This window comes from Dermacentor albipictus, chromosome 10 (genome assembly GCF_038994185.2).
Source record: "Dermacentor albipictus isolate Rhodes 1998 colony chromosome 10, USDA_Dalb.pri_finalv2, whole genome shotgun sequence".
NCBI lineage: Eukaryota > Metazoa > Arthropoda > Arachnida > Ixodida > Ixodidae > Dermacentor > Dermacentor albipictus.
The window spans coordinates 29,003,701-29,025,593 of NC_091830.1; the positions used below are offsets into that span (position 1 = coordinate 29,003,701).

Here is a 21,893-nt window from a genome sequence, read left to right on the forward strand (position 1 = left end):
TAAAACGGTGGACGAGAGCCACAGAGAGCAGCAAGACTTCCAAGCAATTTATTTTATCAGTTTATACAACGTTTAAAGCACTTTTTAAATGAACAAGATTAATTCATTAAGGCGGCATGATGGGAGAAGGGGGGGACTTATGACCTTATCTTACGCATAATGGCGACTAATGTCCACAAATTCTGTGCAAACAACCTTGGAAGAAATATAATAACCACAGCACATCACAGCAAATATACTAAAAACTCATTTTATCTACAGGCAGTACAGAGTTTCTATAGTCTAATGAATAGAGACCGATTTCAAAGTTTTTCGTTCTGAAGTATTGTTTGCTATTGGCCGCTGGCCATCGCTAATATGATGTCCTAGATCCCTATTCGCAGGCGTAACCCGTTACGAGCAATTCTGTAGCTGAAGCACCTTTTTTTCTGAGTGCCACCCCACGTTTATAATATTGGTGTCACTTAGCCTTTTTGTATCAAGGTGGAGCCCTATTGGGATTGAATTTCCCTTTTGCGATATTTCCCTTGCCCGATAGTCCCCTGTGCAAGCTCGCGGACCGGTGCCTTGGGGCTTGCTCATTTCAGTCACGCACGATCAATATGTTCTTGAAAGCGTACGTGTGACATAAGATGGGAAGTCAGCGTAATCTAAAAGAAATCTACGGACAATTTTTGAATAGCCTAATAACCGGTATCACACAGTCACTTTTGACCACGATTGGCTCCCTCCCACAGCTCGCTGAAAAGGATCCCGATCGGGCTCGATCGCGACTGAGAATACGCCAGTATAACGCCCGTATGAATAAATTTTCTGTGGATCACACAATGTCCTTGGCCGTTTGACTGATACTCAATCGGCAAGCCAGAAGCGCAAAATTATGTCGTCTATAAGTAGCGCTTTGAGTTTGCCCTGCAATACTTATTTCGACACGTCACCTCTCGTCCGACACGTCAGAAATGCTGTTCCAGTAAAAGGCAGCAGAGGGGTACAAAAATGCGGTGGGCGCGCAAATACATTTTCCGCATTGTTTCCCTCCGGCGTGTGATAAAACGCGTTTGGTGTCCCCGAACCGCATGGACCGCATTCCACTTATATCGATGCTCGACAAGGGAGCTGCGCAGATTGACATGCCACATTCCACGTACAAAGCGACAGCGCGACGCTGACGGCGAGGACGCCATAATTAACCTCGAAGCTGTGCTATACGACCGTTGACCCTGCCATAACAATATACGGTTCTGCCGGTGCTGCGTGTATGTAGAACGCATTCCGACCGTCGCACCTACCGCTATGATACGTGCTTGTGTGGCTGACGTTCTTGAGTCGTACCTAAGCGGCCCATTCCAGTGGGCGCATTGCACTCTGAGTAATAGTAGCAGCCGAATGAAGGGCCCAATACCTCATTTGTACGATACATATAATCCTTGGTACCATGGTACCCAATTGGGTACCGTGCTTTCAGTTTGGTTATACTGACCAAATTACATATTGGTCCATAATGAGAACAAACTTGTAAAGTAATTACGTCCCTGGGCGGCCAACTGGCCTGAGCAGGCTAGATTTCGTATATAAATGAGTACCTTCTTCCTCTTGCCTTCTTTTTTAAATGAGTACCTTCTTTCGTTTTGTTCACTTCTTAGCATTGGCCTTGTGGAAAATGACCTGCTTAAGGCCGGCGGGTGAGGGTGAGGGAGGAGGAGGATGTGGCGTAAGGAGCGTAGGGGTTAAGATTCAATTTCATCCAATGCTTTCTTGGTTTGACAAGTTGGGCGTACAAACACACACGCACTAAAGGGACAAAAAGTACAAAAAAATGTGCCGTTTTTCTTCCTTGGAAGCTGCTCGCCTGTCCGTGCTTTTATACGCCTGCCTTTTCATAGGATATTCCTGACGGCTTGCTGGGACTTATGTCACTCTAAATTCCTTTCTTTCTTCTGTCCTTACGTTCAGACCAAGATTCATCTAAAGTCGTCATGGAAGACTGCATCTCCAACTTATACTAGAAGCCTAGAACAGGAAACACATGAACAGTCAGTTGTCCGACAATAATGAGGCGCACTATAATATGCTTGCTTTGTTTTTTTGTAAGCATCACAAACCCAACCTAGAATGAAGCCAATTAAATAGTGTCAAATGCGCCACTATGCTTGTTTTGCGCACTGTACAGGTGATGAGACTACCAACATCGGAGTAGTTTTTCCTTCGCGTCACCTAAATTCTAGAACATTATCTACTCGCGTTGCGTTTTTAATGCGCACTTATCTTTTGACCTCTTTAAAGTTCCGATTGGACGATATTATATACTGATATCAAGTCGGTACATAGGATGTCAATACGCTTGAGCAAGCCGATGTAGCATATCTATGTGGGGACGGCACGGTAAACAAAGCCCACCTTGTGAAACGACGTCGCTCTAAGCTCTTCTGGTGGTGTACTTCTCGAGCTACTCCGGCTAGCCAAGATGCTCACTCATTTCATGGCTGCTTACTTCAACGGCTGTTTGGTACTGCGACGTGAGAGCGCAAGCGAGGAACTAATCTCTCAAAAGCACTTAAAGATGCAACAGTGCAGAGAGAAAGAGAGAATGAGCAGGTGACACGCACGCGCATAGTTTCAGAGATAACGCTGTTCGCGATTCACTTGAAGCCTCGTTGCTGAATAATCAGCGTGCGAGAGGAGTCTGATAAGAGCAGAACGTACTTATCGGTTCGCTGTTGACGGTATCAGCTGCTCTGAAAACCTGTTGCCTTGCTTTCGCTAAGTGAAATATGGGACACCCCTGACTTCATACCAAAAAATAGGTTTGGCAATAATAATATTCATGCTTTCTTTGAGATGTCGTTATGCACTGTATGAACAACACCCGCAGTTGACGCAAATACTTGCATAAGTAGCCAAAAGTTGTTAGGTTGTAGGGCTGCTTAGTGAGGCATAATGAACTTGACTACTGTACTAGCCACGTGATTTTGCTGCCGTATTTACTCTCCTAGCCTGCGTTGCAAGCGAAAGGTTGCTGCTAAAAGTGCACCAGATGATTTAGTGGCGCTCAAACGTAGACCACCAGTGCAAGTGTTTGGGATCGAACGGGTACCGTTGTGGCGATATGCAGTTGAGCGCCGGAGGCTCTAATCACTAAGCTATGGTATATTGCGCAGGTTTTTCTATGAGACCCAGACTCTGAGAGTTGTGGCGCCTGTGTGCGTATTTCGGAGCAGTCGGTCGCCGCGCAGCTTTTAGCATAACAGTCATTATCAGCGTGTCTTTTTTCTCTGCCTTGGATGTCACTCAACGATGGGTCGTTGTACTGCTGCCGTAGTTGTCATAACGTCAGCGATACAAAGCACCGCCACCGTCGTTTAGTGTCATCGTGTCGTCCTTGGTCCGCCGTTGTGCCACCATCGCCACCGCTATAGTGGTTTTGTCACCGTTGCATAGTGTCGAAGGAAGGATTGGTGAAGTGCTGCACATTGTTGGACTCGTTGAGGGAAGTAAGTTAGCAGCTGTTGTCGCACTTTATAGCGCTAGGTATCGCTGCACTCCCTGAATATTTTTCCTCCCTGAGGTTGAGCTATTATTGAAGATGTGTATGAAAGTACAATCGACAAGCTACAAATAGTATCTGATTCCAACGAGGAAACTTTTTAGGCGCAGTCCTACAACAGACTCCTTATATTTTCTTTATCGGTCTTAGGCTTCTTCAAAACAAGTTGTTCCCATTACTCGACCTCGTTTTCAGGTGGCTAAACCCCTTGCTCGCCTAAATTCAGTTTGTGGTGCTGTCAGCATCTTCATTCAGCCAAAAAAAACGTCTCCAAGCAAGCCCGCTCGACAAAAGCGTGGGTAACTCACACCGTCTTCACCCTTCGCTAGGCACGGCCGAGCAGTCTTTAACACACGAGCGATCGCTTTAGCTACTTCTCTCGGCTTCTGCACCCGAGTTACCCAATTCGGGCGCGAACAGTGCGGGTGTATATGCCGAGGCAACAAGGTCGCACAGACGAGCGCACGCCAGCGCCGCGGAAACCTCGTTATTATGCGGCGGCGGGGGGCGGCATTCGGGCGCATGACGCAATTTCCTTGTTGACAGAAACGGCCACCCAGACCATGTCTAGCTGTAGCGATCGTCCTAGTCCACGCGTCGCTGTGAATCAGCACCGACCACGCGCGTGCCGTGCGTCATAAGCAATTTACCGCCTCTACGCCGGCCACTCATTTGGGATTCCACGCGCGTTCTTAGCTGGACTACGTAAACCTTGTCTCTAAAAGGCCACAGCGTGTGCACGCCGTTGTCACCCATTCTCGTTTGGTTTAGTCGACAAACACACTTGTTCTACACTTAGGTAAACTTCGTCTGTAGACGCGTGGAAATGTACAGGCCCCCATCACTACTGATGAGCTACAATTTCTTTTACGACACTCTTGTAAATCGACTCAAGTAGACTGATTTACGAGAAAGCAAAGGTAAGCGAAAATCGTATTTGACGGGATGATCAACCCTAGACATGTTGATATGCATTGATTAGGAACACTGGAAGAAGTAAAATACTCACGAATGAAACTCATGACCCTTAAGCTGCCAAATAGTCCTCATCCGCCTATGTTGGGCCCACTGCAGCACGAAGGCCTCTCCCATCCATCTACAAATTACCCCTGTGTTGCGCCATCTGGCCTCATCCTATGAGCCTGAAAATTTCAGAATTTCATCACGTCACTATTCTCTGCCATCCTCGACTGTAGTTCTCTCCCCTTAGGACCAATTCAGCAACTCCCATAAATGATCGGTTATATTGCCTACGCAGTACATAGCCTGCCCAACCCCATTTTCTCCTCTTAACCCTATAATTACGGCACGTGTAAACATACAAGAATGCTTATTTTTGATCTAAATGCGCTAACCAAATCGAGAATAAGACTTCATCGACGAAAAGAAAACTATATTTTGCGAAAAATTTTCCAGCAATCGGAGGAAAACCGCAAGGAGAAAAGCTAAGTGGGCTTCAACCCAAGCCATCTATGGCTTCGTTTGGAATTTGTACATACATATCTCGTCAGAGGTATGTATGTACAGAGGTGTACACACTGCGGCGGGAGATCTTAAACAGGTCTGCCCCGTCTAACCACGATCATGATGACGATGATGATGAAAATAATTGCTCAGTTTTTGGCACAAATACACTGTAGGGTATAGGCCATGAACCCGATGGTAATATGTTTTTAGAAAAGGTTGGAAAAAGCAATCTAAGATGCGAAAAAAAAAACGTTATAAGATGCTTTCAAAAGAAAGCGAGTCACGGATCAAATTTTTCTTCATCATTCTGTGTTACTGCTTTAAACCAACAAATGACGCTTGGTGCCTGACACTGAGTGTTGGCCAAAGGCCAGGAAGTTCGTACTCAATACTGAAGCTCAGCAAGAAATAAAATGTCTTGTTTGTTGCCTGTAGGGAACACTGATCAAGGAAGGGTCAAGTTTAGTTAGAACACCAGCTGCCCCTGCTTGCACTAAGATTGATGCCTCACGTTTTACATCTCGTAACGCTTCGTTTATTGTTTTTCATTGTATCATTCGTTGAGTACTCCTTGGCATCTGATCAAGCTTGTTTGTCAATCTCAAAGTTTCTGTCCCGTAAGTTAGTGCCGGTAGAATGCAATGATTGCCCTCTTTTCTTCTAAGGATAGCGCTAAGCTGTCAATCATGAATGCCCACCGTATGCGCTGCAGCCCGACTTGATCCTTCTGTAGTTTTCTTTTTCAAGATCTGGGTCCCCTGTGAGTAATTGTCCTACATAAACGTACCCTTGCACTCATTCTAGAGACTGACTTCCAGTCAAGATTTCCTCGTTCTCTCGCAAGACTATTGAACATTACATCAGTCTTTTGCATAATATTATTGAGAACTACTCTTACACTTTGTCAGCTGAGGTCCTCGATCATTTGTCTGAAGTCATATGCCGCGTTGCTTGATAGGACAAATCCATCCTCACATCAGTGGCTGCTCAGGTATTACCCCAATGATTGTCGCAGCCTCTAACAGATGGAGCAATGTTAAACGTGGAGTGAATAGCAGTGAAGAGATTGCGTCTCCTTGCCTGACCCTGTTATTAATCGTCGCTTTCCCCCTTTTCCTTGGCGTGAAGAACAGCTAGAGCATCGCGTTCTATACACCATATAGTAGTCACTAATCGGTAGGCTGACTGCTCCGGTCACACATTTATTTTTAACAGATCATCTCTACCTTTAGTATTTGCATGTTACCTATTATGTTAATAGTAGCCGATTTCTGAGCTGTAGCCCCAGGTTGGTGTGTTCTTCTCCTTCTTTTTCCTTTTCTTTGAGCGGGGGAGGGGGGGGGGGGAAATAACAGCATCTAGGTTTCATTTATGACGTCGCACCATCTAAGCACACCGGTATGCTGTAAGGGAAATGTAACACAGCGTCGACAAAACATTGCAAAGCATGAGTCCATGTGCGCCATATAAAGAAAGACATTCCACCTGGGTTTGGTAATGGCGACAGTGCAATTTGTCATCGCTGGTCGACCGCACTCCATTGTAGAGTCGAGGTTATGGCCAAAGGTTTCTTCATCGTGTCCCTGACACCACTGAAGTCAACTTTCACTTTCACGAAGACAACTTTTGCTTTCACAAAATAGTTGTTTATGGAGTTTTAGGAACTGCGTTATGCTATCCAAAAACGCTTTTAAGGTAGGCTTTAACAAGGCACGGTTGGATGGCATAAGTCCGACATCGAGTAGCAATCTGAGTATCGTCACGAACCTCAGAACACGTGAATTTCTAAAAATGACTACACGACGAATCATATGCCTTCGGCTACGACGACCTCCAAATGAATTATATTCACACAGCAGAAAATAGACGTCGAGTGAAATTACGGCACAATAGGAGTAGCCTGTGCTATTTTGTGAAATTTCTTTCTCCGTCCCTTTCTCATCTCATCATCCCCAGCCCGTTGTCAAACAACAATGACACGCTTGTTATCAGTGATGCAACGCCGCCATTGTGCGCGGTTCCGCCTCGTTTCCGCTTTTCCTTTGTTTAGCAGCGTGTATGGCGAAGTTCGTGACCGACACCTTGGCAATGAAAAATAAACGTGACAAGATCAGTCACGCTATATCAACTGTGTGACCGTGGTTCAATGCCCACTTCTCAACCTCCGGCCAGTTGTAGGATCGCATACTCACGCAGCCACTAGCGCGAGCACAATTGTACTGTTCGAAAAATTGAAACATAATTGAGAATAAATTACATTATTTACTAATTAACAAACTCCCGAACTGCAAACTGCTCTTTAAGTGTAACTACATTAATTTCAGATTACTCTTTTTATGAATCAATATTGTGTTTCATATAATATTATGGCGGTTACATCCTGACTCTATTCGGAATACTAAAGAACCAAACTCTTAAATTGTTTTTCAGAACATCATACTAAGTTACTGATGCGGGAATATTACTCGCTATTTGCTCATTATTCGAGACACAAAGGTACAGCTACAGCATTTTTTACCGCATAACAATGTCACTCAAATCAAGTGCACTGGTGTCCTTGGTGGCTAGAAAAGTCTTGAAACGGCCAAGCATTGGCGGTTGAATCTGCATATGGCGTAATAGACACGTGCAGTCAAAATGGTTCCATGTTGCAACGCGAGGACTAGGAAAAAGTACTTGGGATTTACTGTTTCTCAATTCTAAAGCAAAAAAATTCTTAGCGATGCTCCTGCAAATATTGTTCACGGAAGCTATTGTTTTGCGACGCTGTACAGAAGTAACAATGACTCTTACAAAAGTAGCATTGTTTTATTGGCGCTAAGCATGCGCTGCGAAGCGTCAACGTGAATGAACTGGAGCTCCTAGCTGGTGTGACGGCGGGTCCCTGATGAATAGCGGTTGACAGGAAGGCTGCTAGCGTTAGCACCAATTGCTGCGGCGCCTCACGAAATTTACGAAAGGCTACTTAGAGTCAGTCAATATCGACCACTTTTCAGCCATAAAGAACTAATCAAAAGACATCTTCTTAAAGGCTTCGCAAGTGAGAAAACTGCAGTTTAAAAATACAGAAAGTCGAGCTAGTATGTACGGACCTACTGTGAAAGAAGATAAGACGTGCAGACACGGACACAGGAGAAAAGAACTATACAACACAAATGCCGTTTACGGCAGTTTAATACTGACCACCGCAGTTTAAAAAGGACTACGGCAGTTTAAACTGGCGTAGTCCTGCTGATGCTGGATTTTGGTTACGTTCATGAACGAGTTCCTTAGTTCCTACGTCTTTTCTTTTTATTCAGGTTACAATAAACGTTGAGTTTAGTTCAGCCTGTTGCAGTACTTGATGAGAGCCCTGTGGCCTTCGTATAAAAGCACAACTGAGGAAGCGCGAAGGTGGAATTGCGAATTAGGGTTAACTAGCCCACAAGTTGATGGAAAGTTCCAACTAAGGGTGACGATAGACCGCACTTGAAAATACGAGACAATGGCTACAATGCATTCCCGTGACACGTGCACTACAGCCAGCAGCTGACCAAAGCGTTACCGATGGAGGAAATGTAGCCGCACAATGCAAGTTCAAGAAGGCTACATGTTGGGCGATTTGGAACATAATTTTGAGAAGAGCATTGTTTGATCACACTTTTGTCGGTAAACTGAAAATCAGACGAAAAATTTAACGTACACTAGTAGCTACTTCTACATAATCAGCCTTACATCACTTCGGAGTAATCAGGGTATGGTGCTATCGTGTACCATATTTAGCACACGTGACTACAAGGTAATCAGTATGTCGGGTTAGTTGCTCTGTAGTGTCTATATCGCCGTTACACAAGAGCTTTTGTCTTGTGTAACTTTGTCTTCCTTTCGACTTTTGTTACCTCATTTCCAGTTTGCCAGCACTGTCCCACTCAAAACCCAATTGTACCTTTTACCATGTGTAACACCGCCTAGCCTGTCCAGATGTGACGAAGCAAGGTCTCCGAGACATTCCTCGCTGATGCAACAAACTCACAAGAATCAGAACTATTCGCAAGTCTTTTTCTCGGCGGCACCACACTTACCAATGAAAGCCTGCGTTGCATCCGGCTACGCTGTCACTTCCCGCGTGTATCGCCAGGCGCAATTCCAGAAGCACGGACTGTGTCCACAAGCTGAGCTTTCAAATTTCCAACGGAAATGAAGGCCTAGCTAACATTCGCATGCAAGGTTAGCGAGGAAAAAGAGCTCCGCCACGGCTGCTTAGACGGGGAACGTGGGCGGCAACCACGTGTACGCTCAACATAAAAGAGACTAACGCCGACTGCCGCCCCGTGACGTCAGCCTATGCATTTATAGAGTGAACACCGTTAGTTCTGTGCAGTGTCTGTACTACTTGCGCGCGGAAGAACTGTGGCTCGCACGTTTATAGTGAACTGACGGGAAAGTTGCGCCACGCTCGATCACTGTCACATCCGTGCTGCCACGTGTTGCCTCTTTCCAAGAAGTCAGAGATACATTTACGTTGGCATCAAGAAAGAAAAACTGAAACGTAACAATACATTTCGCTTTTTTTCAGTTTTTGCCGCCCTTCGTCAGTGTGCGCGGACGCCGTTGAATCTCCAGTTGTCGCCGAGATCGCCCACTCGGCACCACAGATCATGAAAAACAGCAACTGAAATAAATCGTTGCAAGATAACGGCTTTGGTCGATTTGCGCACATTTGCAGACATGAAAACGGTGCTGAGATGTCTGTTCGTTGTTTGTGGGTCGATACAAGGGCGAAAGAACCATGGAGGTGATCAATGCGTCCCGATTGTGTTGACTGCGTGGTGATTGTTTCGACAAGGACTTCTTCCCCTGAACTTCAACAAGTGGGAAGGTTCAATGTTGTCAAGCAGTCTGAAAAGGCACATTTCCACTCCAAGAATTTGGAGCACGGGGAGACACAAGGGTTCACACTCCGCGAAAAAGAAACCTGAACACCTGAACCCCTCAAACAGAGTGTGTTGTTAATGCACGCCTGTTTTCCAACAGGACTTGCGGGAATACATCTCTCCGGTACAGGATGATCTACATTCCCTATGCTCCGCCGTCGACACAGTTCAACGTCATTTGAACAAATGCCCCTATACACATCCAATCGAGGTCAGAGATATCAGATCAACTTTGACAAGCGTGACTCAGCGGGCAGCTTTCTGTTTCTCTATTCTAATTTCCCAGCAGCCTTTATTAAGCCTGATGAGCAGCCGGCGTCACGAGGCTGTCACAGAGCGGAACTGCACCAACGCCATCACGCAGCGAGCGAGACAAAGAGAGAGAGAATGTGCGCAGACCCTGACCCGCACTGCACGCAACTAATTAAACGGAGTGCCGGTGCCGAGCTGTAATACCTCCCACGTGCTCGCCGTTTATCCGTGCCACACTTGCGCGCACGTACGCCGGGTCCTATCGGGCGGACTGCGCCGAGCGAATTCCACAGGCCAGCAGCCTAACGACGGCACGAAACCCATAGCAACGGCAGATGCGCAAGCGCCGGCTACGGCACGGTGACGGACGCGTGCTTGTGCAATAAGCCTAAAGCGGCGTCCGCTGCCGGCGTCAGCAGCGTCGGCGTCTTTTTTTTTTCCTTTCCTTTCATGGTTCGTTGGCGTAAGTGCAACGCCGCACTGCCGCACTGCGTGATAGAGCAAGCTAGCTCTTTCGAAAAGGAGGTTGCAGACGCAGGGAGGGATGTGTTTGCAGCGGTTGTTTGTGTCGGAGCTGTCGAATGGCGAACGTGAGCGAAGGGTCCTGGCACTGCTGGGCATTGTACGAGGTCGAGAAACTATGGGTGTTCGAATCGACCCAGTTTTTTTGGTCGTGTAGTATGCGGTATCCGGCGTCTTTCGAGAAGCAGCCGGTAAAATTATGCAGACCCTTTCCGCTCTGCTCGGGCTGCTTCTACAGAACGTTCCAGAAACGCGTAGTGCAGTCGATCTGCTCCAGGCTCCTGCGGATATAACACTAGGGTCCACTGGGCATGTGACCATACACACAAACGCACGCACACAAACATGTACATGTGGGAAGCACAACTTCGCGGTTAGGTTCGGTTTATATTGGCGGCAGATAAACCGCAGATGACCGCGCGGAATTCTGCTTCTCAAGTTCCTAAACACGCTTGCTCCAGTAAAAATCCAGCCACTATATATACAAATATCGTGTGTTTTTTAGAAGGTCAAAAATTTTTTGAAATTACCTGTATCTTATATGCCAATTCTAATCCTTCATCTAAATTGCTCGATGATGAGGCCGTTACTTCTACGAGAAATCACGATGCCTAATTAAATAATTACCCTAACTTTTATTTAATTATTTTACGAAAATATTTTTACTGCTAATTGTGGCTAGTCTGTCCAGAAGGCGTATCCACTTGGAACGAAATCCCTGGACCGCATCAGTATGGAGATATTAATTTTGAAAGCGTTCGACGAAATGCGTTGGTGTTCCAGTCACTCTTCTGCTACAACGCATCAAACAGCGTTTTCTTACAATAAGTTACTGAAATGCCAAGTTCAAAGTCAAGTTCAAAGTTTAGCTTCGAAACTGCCCTGACGCTGATGCTGCAAGCAAGCATGCTTCGCATTTCGCCGAACGCCAACTATTCTAGATTTTTGAGACGTACTTGCTGTCATGCGAGAACTTACCGACTTCTGAAGCTTTAGATTATGTGATGCAGTGCTCGGCAAATACAGGCGCCGTGGATTTTTGGGCTTTTCGAACTGTTTATTTTCCCTTTGCATTAGAAACATAAAGTTGGCCAGGCTGGTAGGGATATTCATACTACGGGAAGGCAGGGGTCCGAAACACGGACACAAGTATTTAACGGGAACAGATGGATGGATGGATGTTATGAGCGTCCCCTATGGAACGGGGCATTAGGTTGCGCCACCAAGCTCTTGCTATTATACTGCCTAATGTCCTACCTAGGTTAAAACAAGAAGAAAACAAATACGGTGAACTCCCACAACCAGATTTTGTGACCCCATATTGCGAACTTTGCTTTTGTACGCCTCCGTTTCTTGTTGTTTCCCTACTTTCATTCCACCAATCTTCCAATCACCTCTTACTAACCTCTATTGCAGACATGTTTACTTTTCCCCTGCTTTCGCTGAAGCTAAGGGTTTCAAGGAGGCCAGTGGTGCCTAAATCGACCGCTGGGCAGATGTCTTCACAGTCTAATAAAACATGCTCCATCGTTTCCCTAGCTTTGCCGCAGCCCGCACATACTTCTTCCTTCTTATATCTCGCTTTATAGTTGCGTGGTATAAGGCACCCCGATCTCGCTTCTAAAAGCAGTCAGCTTCCCTTTGAGTAATCATAAATTGTTTCTTTCCTGTTCTCGTTTTTTCCTCTTAAATAGTTACTCATGGCAGGTTTCTTTTCCATTGCCGCTATCCGTGAGATTATTTCAACCTTTTTTACTTTCCGCTTGACGTTCTTTGTTGCTGTGTTGCTCACCCTATACAGGCCGCATACTTGCTGGTAAGCTTCCTAGTTGTTTTCCTCCATGGTGACTCAATGTTTTTCCTGTACAGATACCTCAACACTCTTCCAGCCCATTTACTTCCTTCCATATTCCTCCGTCGTTCTTCATAATCAATTTTACTGTGAGCTTCCGTCACTTAAAAACTAGTCCAGCCAATATCACCCAGCACAGCTTCATTTTTAGTGTTTCCTTGAGCGTCCAATGCGAGGCGTCCCACTGACCGTTGGTTCCCATCGAGCCCTGATTCTACCCCTGATTTCAAGCAAACAACTGCATTTCCAAAAGTAAGTCCTGGAACCATTACACCTTTCCACATAGTACAGCGACCTCTAGCATTTACGAACGCGTCTAGGCCTACTTAACTGTGTCCGTGCATTGCAGGCCTGTCTTTGCGTGACGCCATTTGCTTCCTTTCAGTTCCAATGTAACGCCTGTACAACTGTAACTTGCTAGCAGTGTAGTTGGTGTTACCATGCTTATTACCGACCAACCTTGAATTGAGTATGTAACCCATTGCGCACTAACACTCGCAACATAGCCCTTTCATGGACGGTTCTTGGTAGCGTTGCATTTTTAGCAGTGCATCGGGCCTAGAAACAAATACTCAAAAGAAGTAAGAGAGAAACGGAGAGAGCGTTTGTTTGAGTAGGATACGGCGGTTGCCTATACACAATGCAAGCAAAGCACAAACAGATGCATCACATACACGACTCGATGTTGGTGCACCGATCTTGATGACCAACGTCTGTCTTAGAAAGGTGGTTGCTGAAGTGATACTAGCCGCGGATCTTGGTTTTCTTGTTGTCTTTCCTTCATTCGAAATGTCGCCTCGTTTTGGAAGCGGTCGCCAAAGATGGTTGAAACCATCATACCACGTTGAGTTTCCCAAATTGAGCGCTTGTGCAACGACATCATGCGGCATGTCGAATTACGTAAACGAATTCAAACAGTGCCTAAAGCATGACCTTCTGCTTCAAACCCTGTACCTCGCATCCCTTTCGAGAAACAGAGACTAAATATATGCCGCGAAATGCGCTGCTGTTCCGGTGTTGCAGTTTTCCGCAGGGCGCCATTGTTCCACAGTGCAGAAACACATCAAAACTGAAACAGCAATGCGCTTTTTTCAGATTTCAGCAAGGCATAATTTGGGCAAGACATCAGAGGTTATGTTTCGAGAACAAGTTGACATCAATTTTGCAATTTCGGCATTCCTCATAAAGTAATTATTCAAAAGTTATTTAGTGAAATCTCTCTTCATAATTTATGCATTGGAGATCAGTGTACTTATTTATGTCCGCCGCTTTTATTAAAAGATTGGCCAGCGAAAAATTAACCTCTCTCGGGTTACCTATTTTTAGTAATCTGAATCAGTCGTGTTCTTCATATTATTCTTTATGTTAGATGTGGTAGACAGCATCGATCGGTACAACCAGTTGCCGTTATTAGTGCTGTTTTATGTTAACTGCACTTATATACGGGGGCATACGTAGAATCTCTAGGTATTCACAGCCTAGTTATGACCTCATTCTATGACGATGAGATAGATAACCTTCATGATTGCAACAATAACACTAAATGGCGTCACTCACGCGTCTTGAAACGAAAAAGTTTGTCACAGAACCCATCTCACGATGAATGTCGACGGTAATGCGATTAGCCTACAAGCAATGCTACGACACACCGTAACATTGAAGTCCCGTTTATGTAATATCCGTAGTGATGATTCTGAAATTTCCGTTGGTTCGGTTTACGCGTCATACAATGCCTCCGGTATCGGTCAACTTTTTCTGTGACACTCCCTTGTCAAGGTAGACCATGAATATAGCGACATGACAACCAGTATGATGACGACGCAATGACGAGGATGCAATGACGTCAATGGAGCGACAAAGGCATTATGACGACAATAGCATAACACCGAAACGGCAATTCTTGAATGATGACAATGGTATAAAGACGACAGCGTGACGATTACGGCACGGGGACAGTGGAATGACGATGAATGCATGATGATAATGGTGTGACTACAACGGTATGAAGACAGGCCGAAGACGAAGCTCGAATGAAGACGATGGCACAAACACAACGGCGTGACAGTGACGGTGTGACAACGGACGCGTGACAGCAACTGTGTGACAACGACGCCATGAAAAGGATGGTATGTCAACGGCGGCATAATGACGGTTGAATAACGACAGCGTGATTACGATAAAATCACGAAGACGTCGATGGCAGACGAAGGGCGTATGACGATGAGGACGTGAAGATAAGGGGACGACGTTTCGGAAGTGATGACCATGGTGAAACGACAACGTTAGGACGACGGCATGGATACAATGACATGACGACGAATGTGTGAGAACGTTGGCGCGGCGACGACAGCGTGATCAAAGTCGCTTGACCAAGTTTCAATGACGAGGACGGTACGGCCACGACTGCACAACAGTCAATGTATGATTGCAACGGCATGACAACGATATGAGGACAGTGGGATGACAACGAGTGTGTGACGACGATGGAATGAAGACGATGGCGTGACGTCAGTCGGATGACGAAGTTGGAGGGACGACGATGGAGCAATCACGACGGCATCGCTACCACAAGCACATATCTAGTGGCCCAAGGTATTCGACTACTTGGGTCATTGGGTGGGTGGGTGGGTGGGTGGGTAGGTAGGTAGGTAGGTAGGTAGGTAGGTAGGTAGGTAGGTAGGTAGGTAGGTAGGTAGGTTCAAAGCACATAAGTTCGCAAAGAATGCTAATCGCATTAAAAGTGTGAGCCAAGTTTCAAAGGTCACGAACAGTCATGGCGCTATCGCGAGGACTGACTGCCGCTACACGTGCCAAACTATTTCATGCCAAACGTTCCCTTCGCAACCGCACCGACAGTTACTGCTTCATGTCATTGCTTAGTTTGGTGGACTGAAACAGCCGCTAATTGCGCCACACATGCAGGAGAAATTAATTCGATTTTATCGTCTCTCTTTTACGCAAGTATACACCGAAGAAACTTCAGACGTAGACACAACAGTTAATCAAGAGTGTTGCTGAGAAGACTGAGATGGATAACGCAGGTGGTCGAGAGCTAGAGAAACCTTTAAATTATGGGGTTTTACGTGCCAAAACCACTTTCTGATTATGAGGAACGCCGTAGTAGAGGACACCGGAAATTTCGACCACCTGGGGTTCTTTAACGTTCACCTAAATCTAAGTACACCGGTGTTTTTGCATTTCGCCCCCATCGGAATGCGGCCGCCATGGCCGGGATTCGATCCCGCGACCTCGTGCTCAGCAGCCCAACACCATAGCCACTCAGCAGCCAAGGCTTTTTTTCTGTGTAATTTCACTGAGCAACCACGGCGGGTCTGAAGAAACTTTCGCACAGCTTTCCTTCATGCGTGTACCTTCACACGTCGCTTCACAGCGTGAGCCCTCATCTTTTATGCACACTGTGTAGCAAGCTGCCCTTCTCGCGAATGACATCGATAACCGCACGTTGCCTAGCAGAAGTTACGGCTAAAAACATTGACCTCAATTTTTTTTCCCGTGCCAAAGCTTGACGGCATTCCCGTCAACTGATCAATAAGTCAATAAAGATTCCTTTTATAGCAACAGCAATCGATTACCCGGCGTGCCCCACGTGGAACAAAAAATAGCTCTACTGAAAAACTATGAAATAAAAAGAGAGCAAGAGAGCCAGAAATAAGTGTCTGCGTATTTGAAGAAAGGCAGAGAAGTCAGCCGCAGCCACGGCAGTCACGTGTTCTGCCAATAAGGAAAAAAAGGGAAATAGGAAAGAAGGGTTGACCGACGATGATCATCACGAGCAATCTTTCAGCCCAGCGTGATATCGCGCGACCGTCACGTGACACGATGTGCAGCAAATATAAAGCGGAATGTAGGCTGAATAGAAAGGAAACATTTGAGATTCTGAATAAATCATATCAGAAAGGTAAGAACGGGCACAACTAATGCAATGTGCATTCCCCGATATCAATCCAAGATGTAGACTGGATACATGGAAACACACCGGTGCCAGTAGTGTAAGTGATGCCTTAGCGCTGTGTAGGATAAGTCGAGTGCTCCTTGTCGCAAAATGTTATACCTTGTGATATCTTCATTTAGCAAAAGATTTTATAATAAGATATTTTGAATAATACCTGCAAGTTAACTGTGCCAAACCTCAGAGGACGATTGTAATTTGATGAAGCAGAACACAGTAAATGCATCTGAGGTGCGAATTCTAATATATTAAGATTTCTTTTTCAAAAGCTCTTAATTATGTCGAAAATTCTCTGTGATAACACTAAGAACAACAGTGAAGTGGGAAAGTTCTATGCTTAGTGCAAAAGGGATCGCTATGTCTGATACGTGGCACACGGAATTTCTTCCGTGCAAGCAAAGGAAGGGAACCTGCATGCCGTGCTAACATACAAGTTCCAACTGTTTTCCTAAAAGTACAGAGTGCCTGTGCGAACATTTTGGGTAAGTCATCGAAAATAGAGGATCTCTATGACATTGAATCTTATAGTGCTGCTGCAGTTAACATTTCGCACAACCTGCAACGTTTGAAGCTGGATTCCGTAACGCACTCAAAGCTGCAGCAATCTCGGGTAGCTCTGGTATGTTTTAGCTACAGCTCGGTGGTGTTACTAAGCGGTCCCAAAGAGCAAACCACCGAAGTACTCCCCCTCGTTTAAGCAACTGTACTGAGTGACCTAACATTTCAAATAGGGTTACTGTTTATGGTGGGTTCTTTTTTTTAGCTTTGCCTTAACATTAACCTTCAGTCTTTGTCACCTGGAGCACACTTGTACGGTGCTCCGTAAAGTCTCCCTTATAACAAAGGAACCAATCGTAAACTATTTTGAAGGTGTAAATCATTCCTGTAGCAATCTTGTGTCCACAAATTCTTCATTTGCATCGTCATGTCTTCATGCACAGTGACGCCTCCTTCAAGACTCGGCATGCCCAGAATATCGTTTACGATATTGCCATGCAGTGCGAACAAAAACCAACGCCAACCATTCGTGCTATTCATAAAAAAAACTGAATGAATAAATTTGCACTATAGTAACGCTAGTCCCGTTGCAGTTTTCTATCTTTTGTCTGTCTTGGCTGTTTACGACTTGAAATTTTCTACCTGATTAGGAGGGGCTGCATCATTGTCCGCTGGCGCTTTTTTTATCCGAGTGTCGGCCTTAACATCTGTTTATCTGAACTTCCGGAATTGCAGCATCCTGTACAGGTCCCACTCAATATTGCCATTATCACTATCTCGTGCCCTATTAATATTTCGTACGTGACGTGCAAACGCAATAGCTCAATAAGGTAATTTCATTCTCTGCGCCACGAATGACTCGGACTTAGCAACGAAATTATAAGCCATTCCACTCTGTGCAGGCGGAAGACCAGCGAAGCTGTGTAGCACACGACAAAGCGGTGATGCCGAATTCAGAACAAAGGTGCGAAAATATTCATTGTCTGCATCGGTGGCCATCGCGACGAAAGGTACGCACACAGATTTATTTTTATACATCCGCGTTCATCTGTGTTATACATTCTTTGTGTGCATTGGTGTCCTCATTTCGTAATATATTGCGGCAAAGAATTTCAGACCGAAATCACCGCACCAACTGGCAGTGGACCAGTGCCGTCAGCGCTTTCGCAGAGGGAGGGGCAGACAGTATGGGAACGCCGGCATGATGAGCGGCAACGGAGCCAGCCATGAAAGACGACGACGCTATCATCAGTGCTGTCATCTATCATCATCATCATCAAACTATCATCATCAGATATTGCTGATGATGATAGTTTTTGCTCGCACACATTTGTCGACGTACACGAAAAATGCGCCGAACCTTAGCCTCAAACATCTTCGCTGTAATAGGTAACTAGACTAGTTTTCTACTAAACTCTGGTAGTTAATTTATTTTTGTTATGTCTTGATAAAGTTGTTTTGCTTTACATTTGCCATTGACCTTGCTGCTTTGTGCTACTCCACTTTTATTTCGATAATGACCGTTCTTGTCTCAATTCCCTTCCAGTCATAACCCTTTATGAAGAGCAGTATGTAAATGTAGAATAAATTAGATCTGTAATGACAGCACAACAGTGGATTGTGATGATGTGGTCGTTAGCTCTCTTTTATTTTCACGTTCTACAATGATTTTCCCCGTTTTATGGTTTTGTATAGTATGCACATTGTGAGAAGTTTTCTGTACACCCTCAACCCCTACCCTCTTTTGGGGGGAATGAACGATTAGAACATTCGATGCAAAAAAAAAAGCGTGGGGCAGGAAAATTATTCTGAAACGCTGTCAATACACTCCTTGTGCATGCATGTATATTTATCAGAATATTCCAGACATATTAGGTGGGAACTTTCTGAGACCAGACCCGAGTTTTCCCAGTCGCAAACTTCAGAAGCGCCGAAATGCTTTAATTAAGCATTTCCCCGCATCGGTTAGAATAAATTTGTTGAACATAAAAGAAAAGTACAAATTATACTGACTCGCATGGACGTAGAGTCATGACTTAGACTTTGGGATAATTCCGCAAAGCATGCTGGAGCTCGTATAATGCCCAAAAGACAAGAACCAGAGCACTAATTTTATATAACTGTGCAATTCCTCTGAAACATCGCGCATGGCAAATCAGAACACTATACGTAGCAGATCGTTTAAAGTTGCCAAACTTGTTGTATAATGTTTTGATTTAAAGCATATGCAAATCATTTGATAACTGAAGTTGTGTGAAACTGAAGCAACCAACTTAACAAGCAGTTTTAAACTGCTTACGAGAATACACCTTGATTGTGTTAGCTCAACTTTTTCGATCAGCCTGTCATTCTTTCCCCTTTATGTGCAAGAAATGTGATTACAACAGTGTAAGCGGCGTTGAAATCGGAGCACCTGAACTTTCTCCACGCATATAAATAAATTAAAGTACTCGATTAAAGCTTACTTCTTGGAGAGCACTGAACATTTTGACATTGGTCATACCACCCTTAATACACAAGTTCTCTAATTAACACTGTCGAGATATTATGGCACATACTACACGCAGGAAATTAGACTGCCATATGTTAAATGTTTTACAGTTACGTCACTAGGGAACTCGTCCATGGTAGCATGGAAATGGCCAACATCTACACCATGAACTGAATGTCATTTAATGTCACTTCAAAAGAAGCACCACTGACGGACATACATCTCAAAAAAAAAAACGTCAAGCTGGACAGGTTGTAAAAAAGAAAGGTTGACATGGCAAACACTTCATTTCTATGCATTTCCCTTCAGCGAACAACATTCCAGAATGAACTTATTCCGGAAGTCTGCACTTTATAGCCATACAGTTTCCTATAAAATTACTGGATGGAACTGTGATACTGGGATGGTTCGTTTACCTCGGGAACACCGTTTAGAGCATGTATTTCTCTAATATTTGTACAGGTGGCTTCAAACATCCTACGATGGTTTTTATTGTGTTTTATCTTTCTATATTTCCGAGCACCCGTTGTAGATTTATAAGCACATGAAGGCAATTATCTGCGCGTGCGCGTGATCTTTGCTAATGATTGTGTTTAAGATAAGTATTTCGTTGAATATGACTCATTCGCAAAGTTGCAAAGCTGTTTGAAGCCAGAAGCACGAAGTTAAGGCAAATCCATATATACCCATTATTCGCATACTTGCCGAGTCTCCAAGCTAGCAGCTCCAAAGGACAGTACCGCCACAGTTCCTTCTGGAGATTGATGTTGGCAGAGGAAAGAATGTCGCTGAAGTTATATTGCATTCTTTGATTTGCCACCATCAATCACTTCAAGCATCCATCTTCATGTGAACATCTCTCTCGTTTACACATTCCCATGGTGATATTTGTGTGAAACTCGGTGCTTCCTGCATGTCACAGATGCGCATTTCTTTCACCTCATTCTTTACTTATTCGCTCTGTGTCATCGTTCACCGCTCAGTGAGCCGCATGCTATACGGCGGAAAAGACGGTCCCGCATTAAAAACGCGCCTGGCACATTCCTCGAGCCGTGATAGACGCTCGCTGCGCACCTAGCAGGGGGTAAGAGAACGGGGGAGGGGGGTGGGGGAGGGCATGGCACCTGTCCTCTATGCTTCCGCACGTAGAACGGCAGTGTGTGCGTCTCTGCTATTGTTGGGACACGCATGCCGCGCACATGCCACTAGAGGAAGCAAAAAAAAGTATAATACAGAAAAGCAATACCTATGATATCGTGCAGCAAAGCTGTCATGGCTGGCAGCACAAATATCCATGAATAAACGAACCTATCTCCCCTCTCCCCGCCGTCCTTTCCTCCAACATAACGCGAAGCGTTTTTCGCGCTTTCATTTTTCAGAGCACAGTCTTTTGATCGATAGAGTAATGACTCACCCTTGAAGCGAGAGGCCAAGATGCAGACGAAAGCAAACTCCTTCGGAGTGAAGCAGACGACACTACATGGACGTTCTTGACACAGGCGTCAAAAGTGGCAGCCGTCAGTCGCCCAAACACACGGCTGAGACAAAAGCCCGAAACGAACTATTCAAAAGGCGCGGTGCGGTTGCTTGAGGCGACGAAGCGAGGAAGCAGTTCTGTCGTTGCTCGTCACAAATGTGCGTATCTGTGTTTCGGTCGAAGATGAAACCGCGCGCTACCGTTCGCGCCGCACCAGTCGCGTTAGAGATGGCATCAACTGTCGACGGTCCCCGCTCACCTCTAAAGAAGCCTAAACCAGCCTAAACTGCGCAGCGCCGGTTCCCCGAAAGTCGGCTAGAGGGGGCTCTTGTTGATTGGAAACTTGTCCCTTCAGACGCCACGGCACCCACAGAACCACGCCACAAAAGGAGAGAAGTGCCCGGGGAGAAGCAACAACAACAAAAGCAGACTATAGTGCTTCAATTTTCGCCCACGGCAGGCCGAAACAGCAGGAAGCGTGTACTACTACACACGACTACGCAGCAGAGCCGTCGTCTGCGATGCGATACCGTTCTGTCGTCTGCTAGCGTCGATGCGGGCGGCCGGCGTTGGCAAGCTCTCTACTACTATACAGCTACATCGCGAGCCACGTGACCTCGGCGCTCTGCCTCACGTGGGCCGCGACGTCGCCGTAGCGTCACAAATCACGTGGGCGTGACGTCAGGAACTCGTCATCACTCCAGCGGTGCCCGGGGGCGACGCCGGTGGCCTTGCGCTTGCTTTTCTGGATGTTTCGACGGGCCGCCGCCGGTGGCGTCACCCCGCCACCTCTCATTCGGCAGCGCTCGTTGCCGAGGTTTCTCGCGATTTGGCGTTGTTTGTTTCGACCTTTTTTTGATGGAAAGCTTTCCGTTTCTTGCCATTTCTGGCCGGGTCAAGGTCTCTC

The 21,893-nt window shown here is 45.6% G+C and overlaps 1 protein-coding gene across 3 annotated transcripts in view; it reads right to left on the bottom strand.

Moving 5' to 3' along the window:
• LOC139050947 (alpha-crystallin A chain-like) overlaps positions 1-21,596 on the bottom strand; it is a 40,644-nt gene extending 19,048 nt beyond the window's left edge. Inside the window, exon 1 of one of the 3 annotated variants that reach the window (XM_070527827.1) lies at positions 20,924-21,596. The gene's annotated coding sequence lies outside the window, so the exon portion shown is untranslated. Of the gene's footprint in view, positions 1-2,397; positions 2,550-9,072; positions 9,242-20,923 lie in introns of those variants that run through there. The other 2 variants (XM_070527830.1, XM_070527829.1) reach the window with 2 other exon arrangements.
• Between the last annotated feature and the right edge of the window lie 297 nt (positions 21,597-21,893).